General features: G+C 34.9%; 1 non-coding gene across 1 annotated transcript; it reads right to left on the bottom strand.

Annotated features, from left to right (window-relative positions):
* Positions 1 to 1028: 1028 nt before the first annotated feature.
* Positions 1029 to 1135, bottom strand: LOC136210073 (small nucleolar RNA R71). The gene has a single exon (XR_010677783.1). It is a non-coding gene; the product is annotated as a small nucleolar RNA R71 (small nucleolar RNA).
* Positions 1136 to 18597: the final 17462 nt, after the last annotated feature.

Here is an 18597-nt window from a genome sequence, read left to right on the forward strand (position 1 = left end):
TTATACAAAGTTTAAAGTTGTTTTCTTTGCTTAATGCAAACGAATACATTTGTTTACTTTTCTAAAGAACTAAACGTTTCTGTTTTGTAAATTTATCCCTAAATCAGAAGTGATTTCTAACATTTGTATACTCTAATCTAATTCTTATTCTAACAATTTCAAAACCAAATCCAATTAAACGATTTTCCATATTATAAGCCTTAAAAGTAAATTTAACCGATTCAAAATAAGTTTTTTTTGTTAAAAAGCGTTCCCTGTGGGATCGATATCTTTTATTACTACAAGCGTATACCGTGCACTTGCGGAAATCGCTCAATAAGTTTTTGGCGCCGTTGCCGGGGAACGCCAAAATTTTTGACAAAAATTTAGATTTTTCATGTTTTATTTCGAATCTAGGTTTATTTATACTTATTCAAAATTTTATATTTTACTTATTACAAATTACTAACATATTTATTTTTCAAATTCTGTTTGGAAGGTAGTTTCGGTTCATGCGAAATTTCAAGTTCATGCGCAGTTCTCGAAGTTCAGGCATTCCACCAAAACCGCTAGACCCAGAAATTGAAAAAACGGTTAAAAAGAACAAGAAAGAACAGAAAAACAAAAACAAAAACAAAAACAAGACTCCAATAAAAACTAGAGTTACTGAGCCAGAAATTATGGCCACACTTATGGATTACGCTAGGCCAGGAGTGGCCGGTGTAACAAACAGCATAGTTCGACCCCAAATTAATGCAAACCAATTTGAAATTAAGCAAGCATTGCTTAATATGTTGCAAAATAACGTAACATTTTTTGGGTTACCTAACGAAAATCCTAACACCCATTTGACAAATTTCTTAGAAATTTGTGACACTTTTAAAATAACAGATGTGACTGCGGAAGCAATCAAACTTTACCTTTTTCCTTTTACTTTGAAGGATCGAGCCAAAGAATAGTTATCTTCTATGCCAGCCGCAACATTTGAAACTTGGGAGCAATTAGCCCAAGCGTTTTTATCAAAATATTTTCCATTAGCAAAAACCGCAAGAGTCATTAAAGAGTTAACATCTTTTTCTCAAAATGATAATGAAACTCTTTATGAGGCTTGGGAACGTTTTAAAGAACTTCAACGTTTATGCCCACACCACCAATTTCCCGCTGAACTTTTAATGCAAACATTTTATAATGGATTAAATCCTACAACAAGAGGTTCATTAGATGCTATGTCTGGAGGGTTATTCATGAAGAAAACGTCGGCCCAAGCAAGAGAACTTTTGGAGGAAATGGCAATCAACAGTAGTATGTGGCCCGCTGTTAGACGAGGTGCCGCGGCCTAATCTCCCGGGCGGACCGGGGGGTGGACATCTCATGGCGACGTAAGCGGTGATTGGCGCCGAAAGCAACCAATCGTGGAATCAAGCTGCTCGGCAGGACCGGAGCTCGGAGTATGGAAGAGTCGCCACCCACGAATGGGAAAATGAACACCGATCCCTTGCAGGAGACCGGTGAGGGTTCGAGAAACTTAGGTACGAGCCGAGAAGGCTAGCTCCTTTCCGGAGAAAGGCTACTAGGCACCCCGACATCGTCCGGTTATGAACCACCGGCCTCCTACTCAGCGTGTTAGGCGATAACGGACTAATCGCATATTTTTTTAAGTTTAAAATTCATTTAAAACCTTTTCTTTCTCAGTTTGAAAACCGTTTTGAGCATATATTATTGAAAGCCATTTTGGTAAAGAATCACCCATTTACATCAGTTCAAAATACATAGGAGAGAGAGGGGGAAGAAGAAAGAATTGATTTGTTTACAATGTGATTTATGCTTCGTATTACATACTAACTCTAAACTAAACTCACTTCCCAAAAATGAGTTTATTTACATGGTTCGTACCTTAATCGCCTTTGGAACGATTTAGGTACGTTTCAAAACCCCGTTTAATGACGTTCACTCGAATCGTCGTTGGAACGACTCGAGCGTTTGAAAATGTTGAGATAAAAGTTTTAACAAGAAAACGTGATTAAGCATACAAGTCAATTTATTTGGTTCAAAAATGCTTTAGTTAGGAAAACAATTCAAAAACTCTATTATTTACAATTAAAAGCAATTTTAATTACAAGGTTCGCTTAATTCGTCGTTGGAACGAATTAAGATTTTAAAACGTGATGTTTTAAGAAATGGTTTAAAAATGTCAAGAAAACGTTTTTTACACTTTAGGAATATCTAGAAAACTTTAAGTTTAAATAAGCAAATTAAACTCTCTTTTTGTGATTTTACTTTCCCCTTTTCACTCAATTAACCTTTAACATTATCATAATTACAACAATAAACCAACTAAGCCAAAATTCCTCAATTGAAAACCAATTTAAAACCATGTCCCCAAATGCCAAAAGAATAAGGAAGAATATGTACATATATACATATATATATTTTTAGATAAAAATAATGATATACATATAACTTTGAAAACCAAGCAAAGAATACCCTATAGTATAGCTAAGTATATGTATAATAATGAAAATAACACTAAGTATGATATATTATAATCAAAACATGTAAAAATGATGAGGCAAGTTCACAAATAAGAAAATAACCTTTGATTCAAAAACAATATTTACATCATAACCCAAAAACCAATTAATCATCCCAAAAGTCACAAAAACTATACGTATATACTTCTATAATTTACAAAACCAAATCAATATAAATTAAAGTTCTAACATAACACAAATAGACATATAATATGTAGATAATAATTGTATAAACCAAAAATATATTTATCAAGTATTTTACATAATTAAGTAGAAATATACTTAAGAAGAAATGTCAAAAAGATAAGAAAAAGACTCAAAAAAATGGGTATTTAAGGTTCCAGCAGCTTTACCGACGGAAAATGTAGAATTACAGAAACAGTCCATAACTTTTCAAATTTATTCAAAAGCTTTAGATTAGATCTATTCTATCGTTTTGGACTTCCGAACTACCAAAAATGGATCATAGTCTATAACGGAGGTTCCTAAAACGACGTTTTTATTTTAAAACGTTATTTTGAAATATTTTTAAAACTTATAATTACAACGTTTTTAATACCCGAACTACCTTTGAATCGGATCACGGTTCGTATTGGGATATTAAAACGAGGTTTTTATTTTAAAACAAAACCGAACGTTTATCTAATACGAGACGAAAATTAAATAAATACGAAAAATTAAATAAAACGTGATAAATAAATAAATAACTAAATAAATAAAATTATAACATAAAAATAAATAAATAAAGGAAATAAATAAAATAAAATAAAATAAAACGAGTCTAGTCCTCGGATAATACCTCAAGATCGGTATCTGACAGTCGAAGTCGGTCGATTCCACGAGTTGTGATTTTCCGGTTTTTTGTTTTTTTCGTCTTTTTAGTAAAAATTTTAACTTTTGGGAAATTCGGACTTTTTTAGAAAAAAAAATATTTTTCTCAAAAAATTTCACTTTCTCTCTCTAAAAATGTCTGGAGTGAGAAAGCTATCCAAAAATCTCCTCCTTAAATGCGTGGGGATTCGTGCCTTATATAGGCACAGATCCCGGAATCTTTGGGCGACGCCCGGCTAATGTTGGGCGTCGCCCAAAGTATGTTGGGCGAACGCCCAACCTATGTTGGGCGAACGCCCAATATATGTTGGGCGTTCGCCCAACCACGTTGGGCGTCCGCCCAACGAAGGTTGGGCGTTCGCCCACCGCTGTTGGGCGTTCGTCCAACGCCCGTTGGGCGTTCGCCCAACATCGTGGGGCGCTCGCCCAGAGGCTGCCAGGCGCGTGCACCCAGCGACCGTCGGGCGTACGCTCCGCGCTGTCGGGCGCGCGTGCCCAGCGGCCGTCGGGCGTGCACCCCGCACTGTCGGGTGTGCGTCCAACTGTCGTCGGGCACGCGACGACTGCCGCTAGGCGCTCGCACCACGTTGCTGAGCACTCGCGAGCCGTCCACTCGGCGATCGCGACTCCTACTGACCTCTCGTTTTTTTATTATACATTTTTTCCACGTTAAAACTCCCGGAACCAACCGCTTCAACCATCTTGTTTCAGGTTTTCATCACAGGTCCTCCAACTCGGTGCCTACACCCGCGTAGCGTGGACATATACTAGTGGCGAAACCATCATCCTCAACTACATCATCAGTTAAAGGTATAGTGAATCTTGATCCAGTTGCGATGTTGCAAGCCCAATTTTCTGCCTTATCGCACAAAATTGATAGGTTTATGGCACCATGCGATCCTAATGGTAAGCCAATCCAAACGGATGTAGATTATGAAGATATGAGCGAAATTGAACAGGTAAATTTTGTCCAAGGGCAAAACCAAACTAATAACCCTTATTCCAATACATATAATCCTGGATGGAGAAATCATCCTAACTTTAACTGGAGAGATAATAATAATACTACCAATGCTAATCAAAATCGTACCACCAATTATCAAAATCAATCAAGAGATACGATTAGCACTTTATCTTCTAAGATTGACAAATTCATTGATGCTATGAGTGGAAAAATAAGTAATCACTACGATGGTTTTAAACGGATCGAGAATAAATTCGATCAGCTTATTAAAAACCAATCATCTAGCATCCATAATTTGGAGGTTCAAATTGGACAACTCACTAAATCAATTCCATCCCGCAAAGAGGGAAGTCTTCCCAGCCATACGGAGGAAAATCCGAAAGAGCATGTAAAGGCTATCACTCTTCGTTCAGGGAAAAATTACTTAGGTCCGGAGATGCCCGGAAATTCAACTTTACCAGGAACTGATTTACCAAAATCCAAAGAAGATACATTAAACCAAAAAAATACACCAATTGACTCAAGTACAAAAACTTTTGTACCCAAACCACCTTTTCCACACAAAGTCCGCAATAAGGACTATGACAAACAACTTTTAACATTTTTAGACAAACTTAAAAATTTGCATATTAATTTGACGTTTATGGATGCGATTACGCAAATTCCCAATTATGGTAAATTCCTAAAAGATTTAATTTCAAAGAAAATCAGTTGGGAAGGAATTTCATCCATTTCGCTAACTGAAGATTGTAGTTCAATTGTGTCAAGTAATTTGCCCACTAAACTCAAAGATCCCGGATGTTTTACTATTCCGTGTAAGTTGGGTGATATTGAATTCCCAAGTTGTCTTTGTGATTTAGGAGCAAGCATAAACTTGATGCCATTATCTATGTTTAATAAGTTAGGCTTAGAAGAAGATATCAAACGTACCAATATGGTTTTGCAATTAGCGGACCAAACCACTAAAAGACCATATGGTATTATCGAGGATGTTTTAGTTAAAGTTGACAAATTTATTTTTCCTACCGATTTCGTTATATTAGATTTTGCATATGACGTTAATTGTCTGCTAATCTTTGGTAGACCGTTCATGAACACGGGACGTGCTCTAGTTGATGTGTCGGAAGGGAAAGTAGTTTTAAGAATAGGAGACGATAAGATTGAGTTTGATATGAACCAAGCAATGAAATATCCTATGGAGGATTTCGCTTGTATGAAACTTGATTTAGTTGAAGAATGTGTAAATGACATTATTCAAGAAGAAGAAATAATAGAACCTATAATGAGTGAAGAATTAGAAGATAAGGACCCAGAGCCTTTGATTCGAGAAGATGGATCAGTTCCGCCTTCAATTTTAATTCCACCTAAATTAGAACTTAAAGAATTACCAAACCATTTGAGGTACGCTTTCTTAGGCGAAGGCGATTCTCTACCTATCATTATCTCTAACAAACTAACACAGGTTCAAGAAGAAAAATTAAAAGAAGTTGTTAGAAATAGAATAGGAAGTATGGGATGGCAAATTTCAGACTTAAAAGGAATTAATCCTAGTATTGTAATGCACAGAATTCACTTAAAAGAAGATAAGCCACCTAAAGCGGATAGGCAAAGACGCTTAAATCCGAATATGAAAAAAGTAGTAAAAAACGAGATTACTAAACTTCTAGACAATGGAATCATTTATCCTATTTCAGATAGTGAATGGGTTAGTCCAGTCCACTGTGTACCTAAAAAAGGAGGCATAACTGTTGTAAGGAATGACGAAGGTGAATTAATACCTACACGAACCACCACCGGTTGGAGAGTTTGTATAGATTACATGAACCTTAATAAAGCAACTAGGAAAGACCATTTTCCTCTACCTTTCATTGATCAAATGATCGAACGAATAGCTGGTCATGCTTTCTATTGTTTTCTAGATGGCTACTCCGGATTCTTTCAAATATATATTTACCCGGATGACCAAGACAATGTAGGAAATTAGGCTAAGGTATAGCAGCGGAAATATAATTTTTTTAACCTATTTCCGTAAACCAACAAGATCCGTTAACCGTTATTCCATATAAAGAAGGATAAGAAGAATTACCTTTTGATGATCAATCTACCATTGTTAATGAAGTGCCCACAACTCTTCTCCGAGTTCCCAAACACGAAATAAAACACAGGAAGATTAATTTAGAATCAACCGTTGAATAGCAACCAAAGTAGATTGCCTCTAACTAATCAACACAAGATCAAGGATAAGAGAAATAGATGAAATCAATTGATCGGAAAGAAGCCGTAGAAAATCTTGTCCTCGAACTAGGGGTGTCGAAATTTTCTCTCTCTTGCACTATATGGATTTCGAAAATCTCTAGGGCTTGCTCTCTTGGGGATTTCGAAAATCACTAGGGGAGGGGGTATTTATAATCTCTTGTATCTAATCCCTAGTTAGATAGAATTAGGTTACTGAATAGGAATTCAATTCGGAATAGAATTCCTAATTATTATCTCATTATATACCTAATATATTAAGGATAATAATAATAACCTTATTGGATAATAAATAGGAGTATTATAATCTAATTAAAACTCCTAACTTATTTATCTCTTAATTAATTTAATTCATAATCCTAATCTAATTAGGATTAACAAAATCAAATTAATTATTCATGTATTTAACTACATGAATTTCGACCCCCTTGGTCCATGGGCCTTATTGGGCTCAATTGGGCTTCCATCAATTAATTAACATCTATCTCTCTTTTAGGTTCCAAGTCTTATGTGTGACCCATTAGGTTCTTATTGCTTTTAGCCGTATGCAACGTTATTAAATTAATTTTCAAAGAATTATATTTAATCTTTGCATAACGGAATGATGTACAGAGTATGTGATTAGCAAGTCCGTAATCATTCCCCCAGAGCTATAAGAAGACATGTTGATTCTGTCGTTAACCTTTCCGTATTAGTTACAGTATAATTCGATCCTTTATCAACTACATCCTTGAACTGAATCTTATGACTATGGATGATGTCAAGTCACATATAGCGAGACGTTCGTTTTACTTGTACAGGCTGAGTCAACTCAAATAGATAGGTTAAGTGAAATCTGTATTTCAAGTCTTAAGCTATCACCTTGCAAGGATTTAGAGTCGAGTCTTCCACAAGCGATCCTTGGATGTATCTCCCATTTATCGGGAGTGATAAATGCTCAATCCAATATATAACGATCCCGCAATCACTTCCTGTGATACCCAACGTCTACTGTTCACACCCCAGAGTCATCTCTGTTAAGGATCGTGTTACACCAGAGTCAAAGCGTCACATTCCGTAATCCAGAATACCAATTAATATTCCTTTGAGTCCGAGGATTAGTTATACCTATTAATACCAATGAGATGAACAGGTGACAAGGATGAATCTACCCATCCTGTTATCTCAAATCGGATCCCCAATCCTAATGAACAACTTTTCATCGGATCTATGTAACTGTCTAGATATCTGTATATATGAAGCTTGTGAGATCAGCTTTCTGTCGGACAGAAGACATTGTTACATACAAGTCTCAATAGTGATATATCAATCCTAAACATATCACTTGACTTGGGGTGGTTTTAAGTTTATTAGTTTATTATAAAGTTTTGTCTCACTTCATGCTTGTATGAACACTTTATAATCACTTTAAACAAACTTACGGATTTCCTTTTATTAGACTTTATTTAGTGCTTAAAAGGGGTTGCCTTTATATAGTTATAAAACATATATCTCATTAAAACAAATGATATAAAGAACAATTCATTTACATTAAGTTTGTATCCTAGAACAATTGTCTATAGGACACTAAACCCCAACAGACAAAAAAACCTTCACATGTCCTTATGGAACATTTGCATATAGGAGAATGCACTTTGGTCTATGTAACGCACTAGCAACATTTCAACGTTGTATGACTGCGATCTTTAATGATTTCATTGAAGATATCATGGAAGTTTTTATGGATGATTTTTCCGTTTATGGAGATTCCTTCGATTCATGCTTACAGAACTTGGATAAAGTTTTGTCTAGGTGTGAAGAAACGAATTTAGTATTAAACTGGGAAAAATGTCATTTCATGGTTGACGAGGGAATTTTTTTAGGACATAAAATATCTGAAAAGGGATTAGAAGTGGATAGAGTAAAAACTTCAGTGATAGAAAAATTACCCCCTCCAACTACTGTTAAGGGAGTAAGGTCATTTTTAGGACATGCAGGTTTTTACAGGAGATTCATTAAAAACTTCTCTGTAATTTCCAAACCACTTACTAATTTACTCATGAAAGATTCGACCTTTGATTTTAATGAAGATTGCGTTAAAGCTTTCGAAACATTGAAAACAGCTTTAGTCAGTGCACCTATTATTGCTAAACCCGATTGGGATTTACCTTTTGAAATCATGTGTGATGCAAGTGACTTAGCCGTCGGATGTGTTTTAGGTCAAAGGAAGGATAAGAAAGTTCATGTCATTTATTATGCAAGTCACACACTGTCCGGTGCACAATTAAACTACACCACAACCGAGAAGGAAATGTTAGCAGTAGTTATTATTTATACAGATCACGCAGCTTTAAGATATTTATTTGCTAAGAAAGATGCAAAACCACATCTAATTAGATGGGTTTTATTGTTACAAGAATTTGATCTAGAAATTAAAGATAAAAAGGGAGTAGAAAACCTTGTCGCCGATCATCTATCACGACTCGAAGACGAAAACGGTCCTATAGGTGAGACTATCGGTATACGAGATGATTTCCCTGATGAATATCTCTATCAAATAAAAAGTGTCATGTCGCCATGGTATGCGGATATTGCAAATTATCTCACAGCCAACATTGTTCCGGAAGGATTCACTTTCCAACAAAAGAAGAAATTCTTCTTTGACATTAAACAGTATTTTTGGGAAGATCCTTTCTTGTTCAGAATTTGTGGTGACGGGATAATTAGGAGATGCGTTAGTGAAAATGAATATGAGTCTATAATATCGGAATGTCATTCTAGCTCGTATGGGGGACATAACGGCATTAGTAAGACAGTAGCTAGGATATTAGAATGTGGATTCTTTTGGCCTACATTGTTTAAAGATGTCCATTCATTTATTATTCGTTGTGACAAATGCCAAAGAACAGGGAATCTAGGCAGGAAAGATGAGATGCCCCTCACAAACATGTTAGAAGTTGAAGTCTTCGACATGTGGGGAATAGATTTCATGGGACCTTTTCCCCCTTCTTTTGGTAAAACTTACATATTAGTCGCCGTAGATTATGTTTCGAAGTGGGTTGAAGCAATTGTGACCCCGACGAACGATTCTATAGTTGTTGTTGGTTTTCTTGAAGATATATTTTGTAGATTCGGTTGTCCTAGAGTCATTGTAAGTGATGGCGGTACCCATTTTATAAACCGAAGTTTTGATATACTTATGAAAAAATATGGAGTACGTCACCACGTGTCAACGCCATACCATCCTCAATCGAATGGTCAGGCAGAGATATCAAATAGAGAACTCAAATGGATTCTAGAGAAAACAGTTTCGTCTTCAAGAAAAGATTGGTCTTGTAAACTCAACAATGCGTTATGGGCATACCGTACTGCATTTAAAACACCAATAGGAATGACTTCATACCGATTAGTGTATGGGAAGGCATGTCATTTGCCAGTCGAATTAGAACACAAAGCCTATTGGGCTATTAGGGAACTTAACTTTAATTTGCAACAAGCAGGTAAGAAACGTTTGCTCAACTTAAATGAGTTAGACGAGTTATGTCATCTATCTTACGAAAATGCGAAAATATATAAAGAAAAGTGAAAAAGTGGCACGACGCCAAGATTAAAGTCAAAAGCTTTAACATTAGGGACAAGGTGCTGTTATTTAATTCACGGCTCCGTTTATTTCCAGGTAAACTTAAGTCCAGATGGACAGGACCATATCTAGTCATTAAAGTATTTGATTATGGCTCTTTGGAACTTGAAGGACCTGACGGAGTTCGTTTCAAAGTTAACGGTAATAGATGCAAAATCTATTACGAAAATGTTTCAAACAAAGAAATTGCGTTCGTAACGCATTTTTCTGAAGATTAATTCATTTAAATTTAATGTACTTTATTTTTATTTTTATTTTATTTTATTTTGTTAGTTTTAATTTAGTTTAATGATTTTTTGATTTAGTTTAAATTTTTACACATGGCAATTTTATGATTTTTTATTATTAATAGACTTTATATTAAGATTTAGATTCATAAAAATATGTTTAAGTCATGCTTTTATTTTAATTTTAGGTCTTTAGTTCGAATTAGGAGAAATTTAGTGATTCTCAGCCGAGAATTTGGAATTCCCAGTTGAGAATTCACATTTTCAGAATTGTCCAAATAGGTAAGGTATTTTTTGAACTTATCGAGAATTTATATTCTCGGTAGAGAATCAGAAATATAGGGTTTCGACGCCTGATTTCCGCGAGGAAATCAGCGTGTCGCGACCGAGAATTGGGATTCTCGGTCGCGACACGGGAGTTTTCTGCACCATCAGACCTGCTTCTTCTTTATCATGCAGACATAGCCTTTCAAACTCGAAAAATTGAGTTTCTTCAACATTTTGAGGTATGATTTTATGCCTTTTCGCATCAAAACAACACCTCTTTTCGTCCTAAAATCCTATAAATAAATCCTAGAGGATAAAAGTTCTGTTACATTATTTTCTTTTCATCTTTATCAGAACAAAATTCTGATTTTTCTTAAAACACTCCATTACAAGAAAAGTTACAGAACCATTCTTCCTCTTCACAAAACCATAACTACCAAACACAAATCCCCGAAGAAAATTGTTGCTTCAAGCAATAAACGTCCCGACTTATCCAAACGATATGGTGCGCCATTTCCTATCTTCAATCATGATGAAGGCAGGCGCTACTGGAGGCTTCGTTGCAAGTTCTTCGTTGGAATGTTATATATGGACGAGTTTTTGAATAAACAACTCGGCATAAGCGATGACATGAGTCGCTATTTGGAACGATTGGGATGGACAAAATTCGCTAACATGCGATTTCCTATAATTGGCGATTGGATTCTCGAATTTTTCTATACCGTTCGTTTTGTTAACAAACGAAGGGTGCGACTCAGTTTTCGTCGAGATGGCAAAATATTTACTTTCGGATATCCCGAGTTGCATGCCTGGTTTGGTTTTCCCCCGAGGGATACAATCAAACGTCATCCTGGCAAAGATATGACATCCAGAGATATATGGAGAATGCTCACTGGATTCTAGCATTTCAATCCTCGACTCGCCTACAATCAATCCTTTCACTCCAATTCAATACTGTATCTACACAAGTTTCTGTGTCACAGTCTGTTCGGTCGTACATTTAGCAGTGTGGTCCGCGACACCGACTTATATGTCCTTGGAGATATATTCCAAGGGAATACAATTGATTCTTCAAAAATTCTGATGGAGGGTCTTGTTGCCGCTTCTCGATCCAAGGATAAAAAGATTGGATTCGAGAATATAATTTGCGGAATAATTCTCGGTACCAAGGGTACTATTGCTGTTCCTTGGAGTGAGGATGAATCTTTTCCGACACTAGACTATGAGTTTTTAGAATATGAAGGTCTGGTGAAACGTGTTTTTCGAGCAGGCCCGCATTTTCTATCTGTACCAGAACGTCAAGCTTTCGTGCAATTGAAAATTGAACGCTATAGGGCTAGAGAAATCCCGATTGATAGGGATGAGTATATAGAATAGTTCAAGTTTATAAGTTTTTCTTTTAATATTTTGTAAATATTTATGTATTTTGTGTTATTTTATTTCATTCTTTGTTTTTATGTTTTGTTTCAATTTTTGTACATATATGTTGATTCAATAAAAATTTCTACTAATTTTCGTTCATTTCTTAATTTGACTATAGTTAATTTATATTTGCTCTATTTCCTATGTGATCATGGATCAATCCATACTAAATCACTTCAAATTGACAAGTTCTAATCATTCTTGCTCAAATTGAGATAAAAATGGTTATAATGCACTAATATGGCTTTTTATTGATTAACAAATATGTTCATACTTTTCTCACATTATAAATTTAATCCATTTTCATTACACCTTAGGGTTTAACTTAATTAATTAATACATGAACTTGTATTTATTTCACTTAACATGATTCATTTAACTTATATGCATAAATGTCCATTAATGTCTCATTAAATCTTAATATGATATTTATTTCTCTTTATTTTTACAATTAATAAGGATAAACCTTTGGTTTTCCTTGTATTTAATGTTTTTTCATTTAAGTTTTTAAGTGCAGGTACAGTTTTAATTTAATTCAGGACACAATTAATCAAAAAAATTGCACAAACCAAGTCAAAATACACATAGAACAGCCACAATGGACCGATTCTCGACCGAGAATTATGTATTCTCGGTAAGTCCAGCAAAAACAGACCGATTTCAGAGCAAAATATTCTCTGAAATTCGCGTGCCGCGACCGCGGATCAGCATTCTCGGTCGCGACACGCGACCTGTAGGACGAATTAATCCGGATTTTGGCACTATTTTTGAGCCTATTCCTATTCCTACTCTACCTATACATCTCCCTTTTTCACCCTATATAACCCTACTCCTTACACAAACCTCACATCACCTCACTTTTTACCCAATCCCCTACTCTAAACTCTTCCCCATACATTACTTTTACTCTTCCCAATTTATTCTTTACCCTCTCTAATCACTTATCAATTCAATTCCACATTACAACTCCCACCTCATCTTCAACCTTTGATTTTCTCTCTTTTCATCTCTTCTTCTTCTTCTTTACAAATCCTAAACACCATTAAAATGCCTAGAATAAAGCGTGTTGGTCACAAGCCCCAAGTTACGGAAGCTAATCGCCTTCATATACGTTGCGGAGCCTATTTTGACATTGAAACGGAGGAGGAAGTCGCTCGATTCATTCACTTTTCCAATTCCAAGAGGGAGTTTGTGGATATGCACTTCCTTGACTTCGATTCGGTAAGAGCATTGAATTTCTCTACTCGAATTGATGCTTTCATTAAAACTTTGGGTTGGCAAGCTTTTGTTTCTATGCGTTTTTCCCGAATCACGGAATATGTGATAGAATTTTTGGTCACTTTGACCATGAATAAGAAGAAGACATCAATCTCCTTTAGAAATAATAGTGTGACCTATACCATAGATTATGAGGCTATGGGGAATATGTTTGGTTTTCCTACTAGTGATTTATATGACAAGCTTAAGGATTTTGATAATGACTCTATTTGGCAAACTCTTTCGGATCAAGAATATTTTAACTCCAAAAATACTTCAAGCAAGTTGATTAAGGACAATTGTGTGTTCTTCTTTCACAAATTTCTGAGTTTTTCATTATTTGGTCGTGTTGAGAGCTCAAACATTCAAGTTCGAGATTTGTTCGTTTTGGATTGTTTGTTTAAGGGTTTGAGGGTTGATAGCATCGGTATGCTATTTGACAATTTATTTCGTGCTTCGAGGGCTCATACCATTCAAGTCCCTCTCGGTAATTTTATCAATGCAATAGTTTTGGGAGCACGGGGTGAATTAGCCGATTATGACATGTCCACCTACCAAGGGTATGTTCCAATTTTGGACATTTCGGCTCTTGAGCGGGCTCACTTATTGCTTACTTCGGTTCCTCCCGTTTTTGTTTCATATGCTTCCCGTATTGCCCATCTTCGTGGCACTATGGGTGGAGGAGCTTCAAGTTCCCAATTTGTAGGTACCGATGAAGGAGGCACGGCGGAGGACGAGGAAGATGCACCGCAAGCACAACCACAACCCCAAGCACCTCAAGATGATGATCTGGTAGATTTAAGGCGGATTTTGGACCAAATCAATTCCAATCATCGCTAAATGAATTTAAGAATTGATGATTTGGTGGAAAATAATATGGTGATGAATGACAACCTCAATACCTTGAGGCGAGAGCACAAGTCAACACGGCATCGGATGCTTTCATTCTTCCGTCGCTGCAATGTGGAAACTTCACCAACCCCTCCGGATTCCCCGCCTAATGCTTAGGTTTTATCTTTTCTTTTATTTTCCTATCTTATTTTGTTGTTTTCCAATTTCAGTTTGGTACACTATTTCTATTTATTATGTTTCGTACATTTTCAATTTTAATTTTATGTTGGATGCTTTTCTTTTGCAAAATTTCTCTATTCTTTCATATGCTTTATTTCGTGCTTCTTTTTCATGTTATATCACTATTTGCACCAATGAGGACATGGTCCAATTTAAGTGTGGGAGGAGATATACATATATCATTTATACATATACGAATAAATGCAACGAATAATTTTTATGCAAATGAATAAGAATAATTTATAAATGCAACACTTGCTTTTTTTTACAAATGCAACATATATTGCAACATAATTTATTTAACATTATTTTTATAAAACATATATTTTCATATGTTTAAAATATATTTAACTTATGATTATTTTTAGTTTACCATTATCATTAGATATAATATTTCTATACGGGCATTATTTTTCAAGTTTTTCACAAATCTTCGATACGATTTTAAATAAAAACGTCTCGAGTGAATGTTTTTAAGTAAATAAAATTCTTTATTTTCAATCTCTATCTTATATCATGCAATTCATGATACAATAAATCTTATTTTAATTTTCAATTAGGTTTATAGGCATTAAATTGAACTAACAATTTTAGCTCGGTTTGATCTCGTATTACATTAACACCAATTGAAGGTTTTAAGGAAACTTTAGCCATAATACATGTTGAATTTTAAGTCAATATAGGATGAATGTGCTATCTTTCTTTTTTCCAAAGTTATAATTTCAATTTTATAGTTCATATTAATCAATTAGTTGAATTCTTAATTTTTGGCCACGATTGAGACCAACCTTATCACAATCGAGGTATGAAAGGGAAGAAAATTAAGTACCATTTACTTTTGGCCACGATTGAGATCACCCTTATCACAATCGAGGTATGGAAGGAACGTTTAAAAACAAAAATTAAGCGTGTTTAAGTTTAAAGTAACGATTGCGTCCACCCATGGCATGGTCGGTACCTCTTAAGCGAACACTAAGCAATAAAATACGTATAAGGTTACGATCGAGACCACCCTTATCTCGGGCGTAACTAAGCAAATAAATTAACCCAAGTACTTATTTAAATTTTATATATATTTCATATATTAGTTTAGGTTTGGGAAATGAAATTTTGTGCTTTGAAATGCCTTGAGACGAAAGACTCAATAACATGCGTGCTTATATCGTCCCGAATACTTCAGTTTTAAAATTGAAAATACAAGACGAATGATATATCGTATTTATACTAGTTAGTTTGATATTTTGTGTATAAATTTGTCATGCGAAGTTAATCTTTTCGGCTTAACTAATTTTAAAAGTAATACATAGATATATGTTTTATTTTCATAAAGAGATTAGTTAAAGAATAAATTCAGTGAAATTTTGCTCGGGACTAGCAAAAGATTAAGTGTGGAGATTTGTTAAGCCCAAAATATACCTAAAATATCATGGCTTAAACCATACGCAACCCCCTGAACTTGTCACTTTTAGTCATTTTGCCCCCTGAACTTATGGGACGACCCATTTGCCCCTTCAACTATTTAAAAGTGGTATTAACAACCCCCTATTTTCATTATAATAGAAACAATTATGATATTTCTCATTGCAAGCACCAAAGTCATAATAAAAAGGATTGTGCACTACTAAAATAAGCTGCAAATGAGGTTAGTATAGACAATACACAAGTTCTCTTGTAAAAATTGCATATATGGTTATGCACTACTAAAACAAGTTGCAAATGAGGTTATATATATGCAGACTGGTTCTAATACTTCCATGAACACTTGTACTAATCTTGGAATTTCATTTTGTTTCCGTTATAATGAAAATAGGGGGTTGCTAATACCACTTTTAAATAGTTGAAGGGGCAAATAGGTCGTCCCGTAAGTTCAGGGGCCAAAATGACCAAAATTGACAAGTTTAGGGGCTGCATATGGTTTAGGCCAAATATCATCAATAATTACATCAAGTTTTGCTTTGAATTCATACTATTTATACCTGTTTAGAATACTTTTACTTTCGGATATGTTTCTTTCTTGCAAGGTACCTAAATATTTGGTAAAATCCAAATAGGAACGAAAAGAGCCTAAAACGAAAGAAAAACCCTACAAAAAAAGTCAAAGACGACGAAGATCAAACACGCCAAAACGAGGACGAGGACAAAGTCGAAGAAACGGAAAATACTCCGTGTCACGACCGAGAATCCTCCATTCTCGGTCGCGACATGCGTCACCAGCTTCTTCCCTTGATCATTTCGAAGACCAAATATTTGCTCCCCCATTCTCGGCCGAGAATTTGCATTCTCGGCAAGTTTAGAAATTCCTGGAGAGCCATTCGCACACATTCGTTTTCGACGAAACGCGTTCGTTCGGGTGGATAGAAACATCCCTTCGCAGAGGATACGACCCTTCACAACGGACACGACACTTCAATCACGACTCTTCAACATCTATAAATAAAGAGTTGATGGAGAGTTGGATATATAGAAAAAAAAGAAAAGATTAGTATAGAATTAATGCAGGAATTCTGAGTCAAGCGATTCAGAGTTTAGAGTTAGATTCTTTAAAAAACAATATGATGTACACACATTGTTTATCAAATAATTACAAACACAGTAAAGTTTAGATTTGTTCATATTAGTTTACATTTTGGTAGTAGCCGACCGTATCTCTATTACGAAGTTACAGCGAGAAGATTTAGTAGAGGATCCGCCCCTGAGCCTGACAAACTCTAACGAAACCCAAGGAAAGGATTCACAACCCGTTCACTTGCAAGTCGTCGAAAGTTTCCATAATTCTTGTTCTCTGTAAACTTGTATCAAATTCATATTTCATCTAATAAAGTTCATTCTATTTGATAGATTTTTATGTAGAACTTTGGTAAATGATCCGAAGTGAGTTCTGGTGTTTTCATTAAAACGTAGTTAAATTCAAAATCTTTACAAGGAAACTTTGTTGAACACTTAGGCAAATTGATATCATCAGTAGAGTATCAATTTGGTTAAGGTAGCGATCTAACCCGACCGTAGGAGGATTGACTATAGTTCAAAGCCCTAAAATTAGAGGAATCGACGTTTATTTCATTGTTATAATTTATACAAAGTTTAAAGTTGTTTTCTTTGCTTAATGCAAACGAATACATTTGTTTACTTTTCTAAAGAACTAAACGTTTCTGTTTTGTAAATTTATCCCTAAATCAGAAGTGATTTCTAACATTTGTATACTCTAATCTAATTCTTATTCCAACAATTTCAAAACCAAATCCAATTAAACGATTTTCCATATTATAAGCCTTAAAAGTAAATTTAACCGATTCAAAATAAGTTTTTTTTTGTTAAAAAGCGTTCAATGTGGGATCGATATCTTTTATTACTACAAGCGTATATCGTGCACTTGCGAAAATCGCTCAACAGTTATACTATTGACATCATATAGTCCGATCTTATATTAGGTAACCAATAATAAATTGAGTAGTCTCTCTAATTCATGCTTATTTTTTTATCACTATAGGCTAAAATCATATTTAAGTCCCCGATCTTTATAATTTTTTACTAGTTAATTAAGCCTTTGATACTTATTGAGTCACCACTAATCACTTACCTAACAGAGCCGTTAATGAAGGCTCGATATATGTAAAAATTAAATATCAGGGGCTTAAACCTTCAAGTTTCGAAAATTTAAAGACATACTAAAAAAATAAATAAATAATCATGGGTATGAATCCTTAAAACCCTAAAATTTAAGGTCCTAATTATGTGTTTATCCTTTAAAAAAAACTCTGTAATGAGTTCGAGTATGTGTATTTTAATCAGATTTAGGTCTAACCAGACATGTTTATTGGTCAGGCTCAGACTGGACCCAACAGGTTTTTACCTAAAAATATTGGGTCCAAGTTCGTCCAACCGGTTAAAAATCAAACATCAAACCAAAATAGGTAACACATATATATTTTCATCAACCTTTTAAATATATACATTGGAGTGAAAGAGGAAACTTTATATGTGATAGGTTTCTTGAAGGACAATCACATTTGTTTATATAATACTAAACGTCCAATTTCAATTCCTCTTTCTTAATTTGGATTGTGCTATTATAAAAAAGAAGAAAGAATGATGGTTTCACTATGACCAATCACCCCGCAGTAAAAACAGAAGGTTGGTAGATACTCGATGAAAATAGACACAAAACAAATCGCCCTC

The sequence above is a fragment of the Euphorbia lathyris genome, chromosome 10 (assembly GCF_963576675.1).
Source record: "Euphorbia lathyris chromosome 10, ddEupLath1.1, whole genome shotgun sequence".
NCBI classification, from domain to species: domain Eukaryota; kingdom Viridiplantae; phylum Streptophyta; class Magnoliopsida; order Malpighiales; family Euphorbiaceae; genus Euphorbia; species Euphorbia lathyris.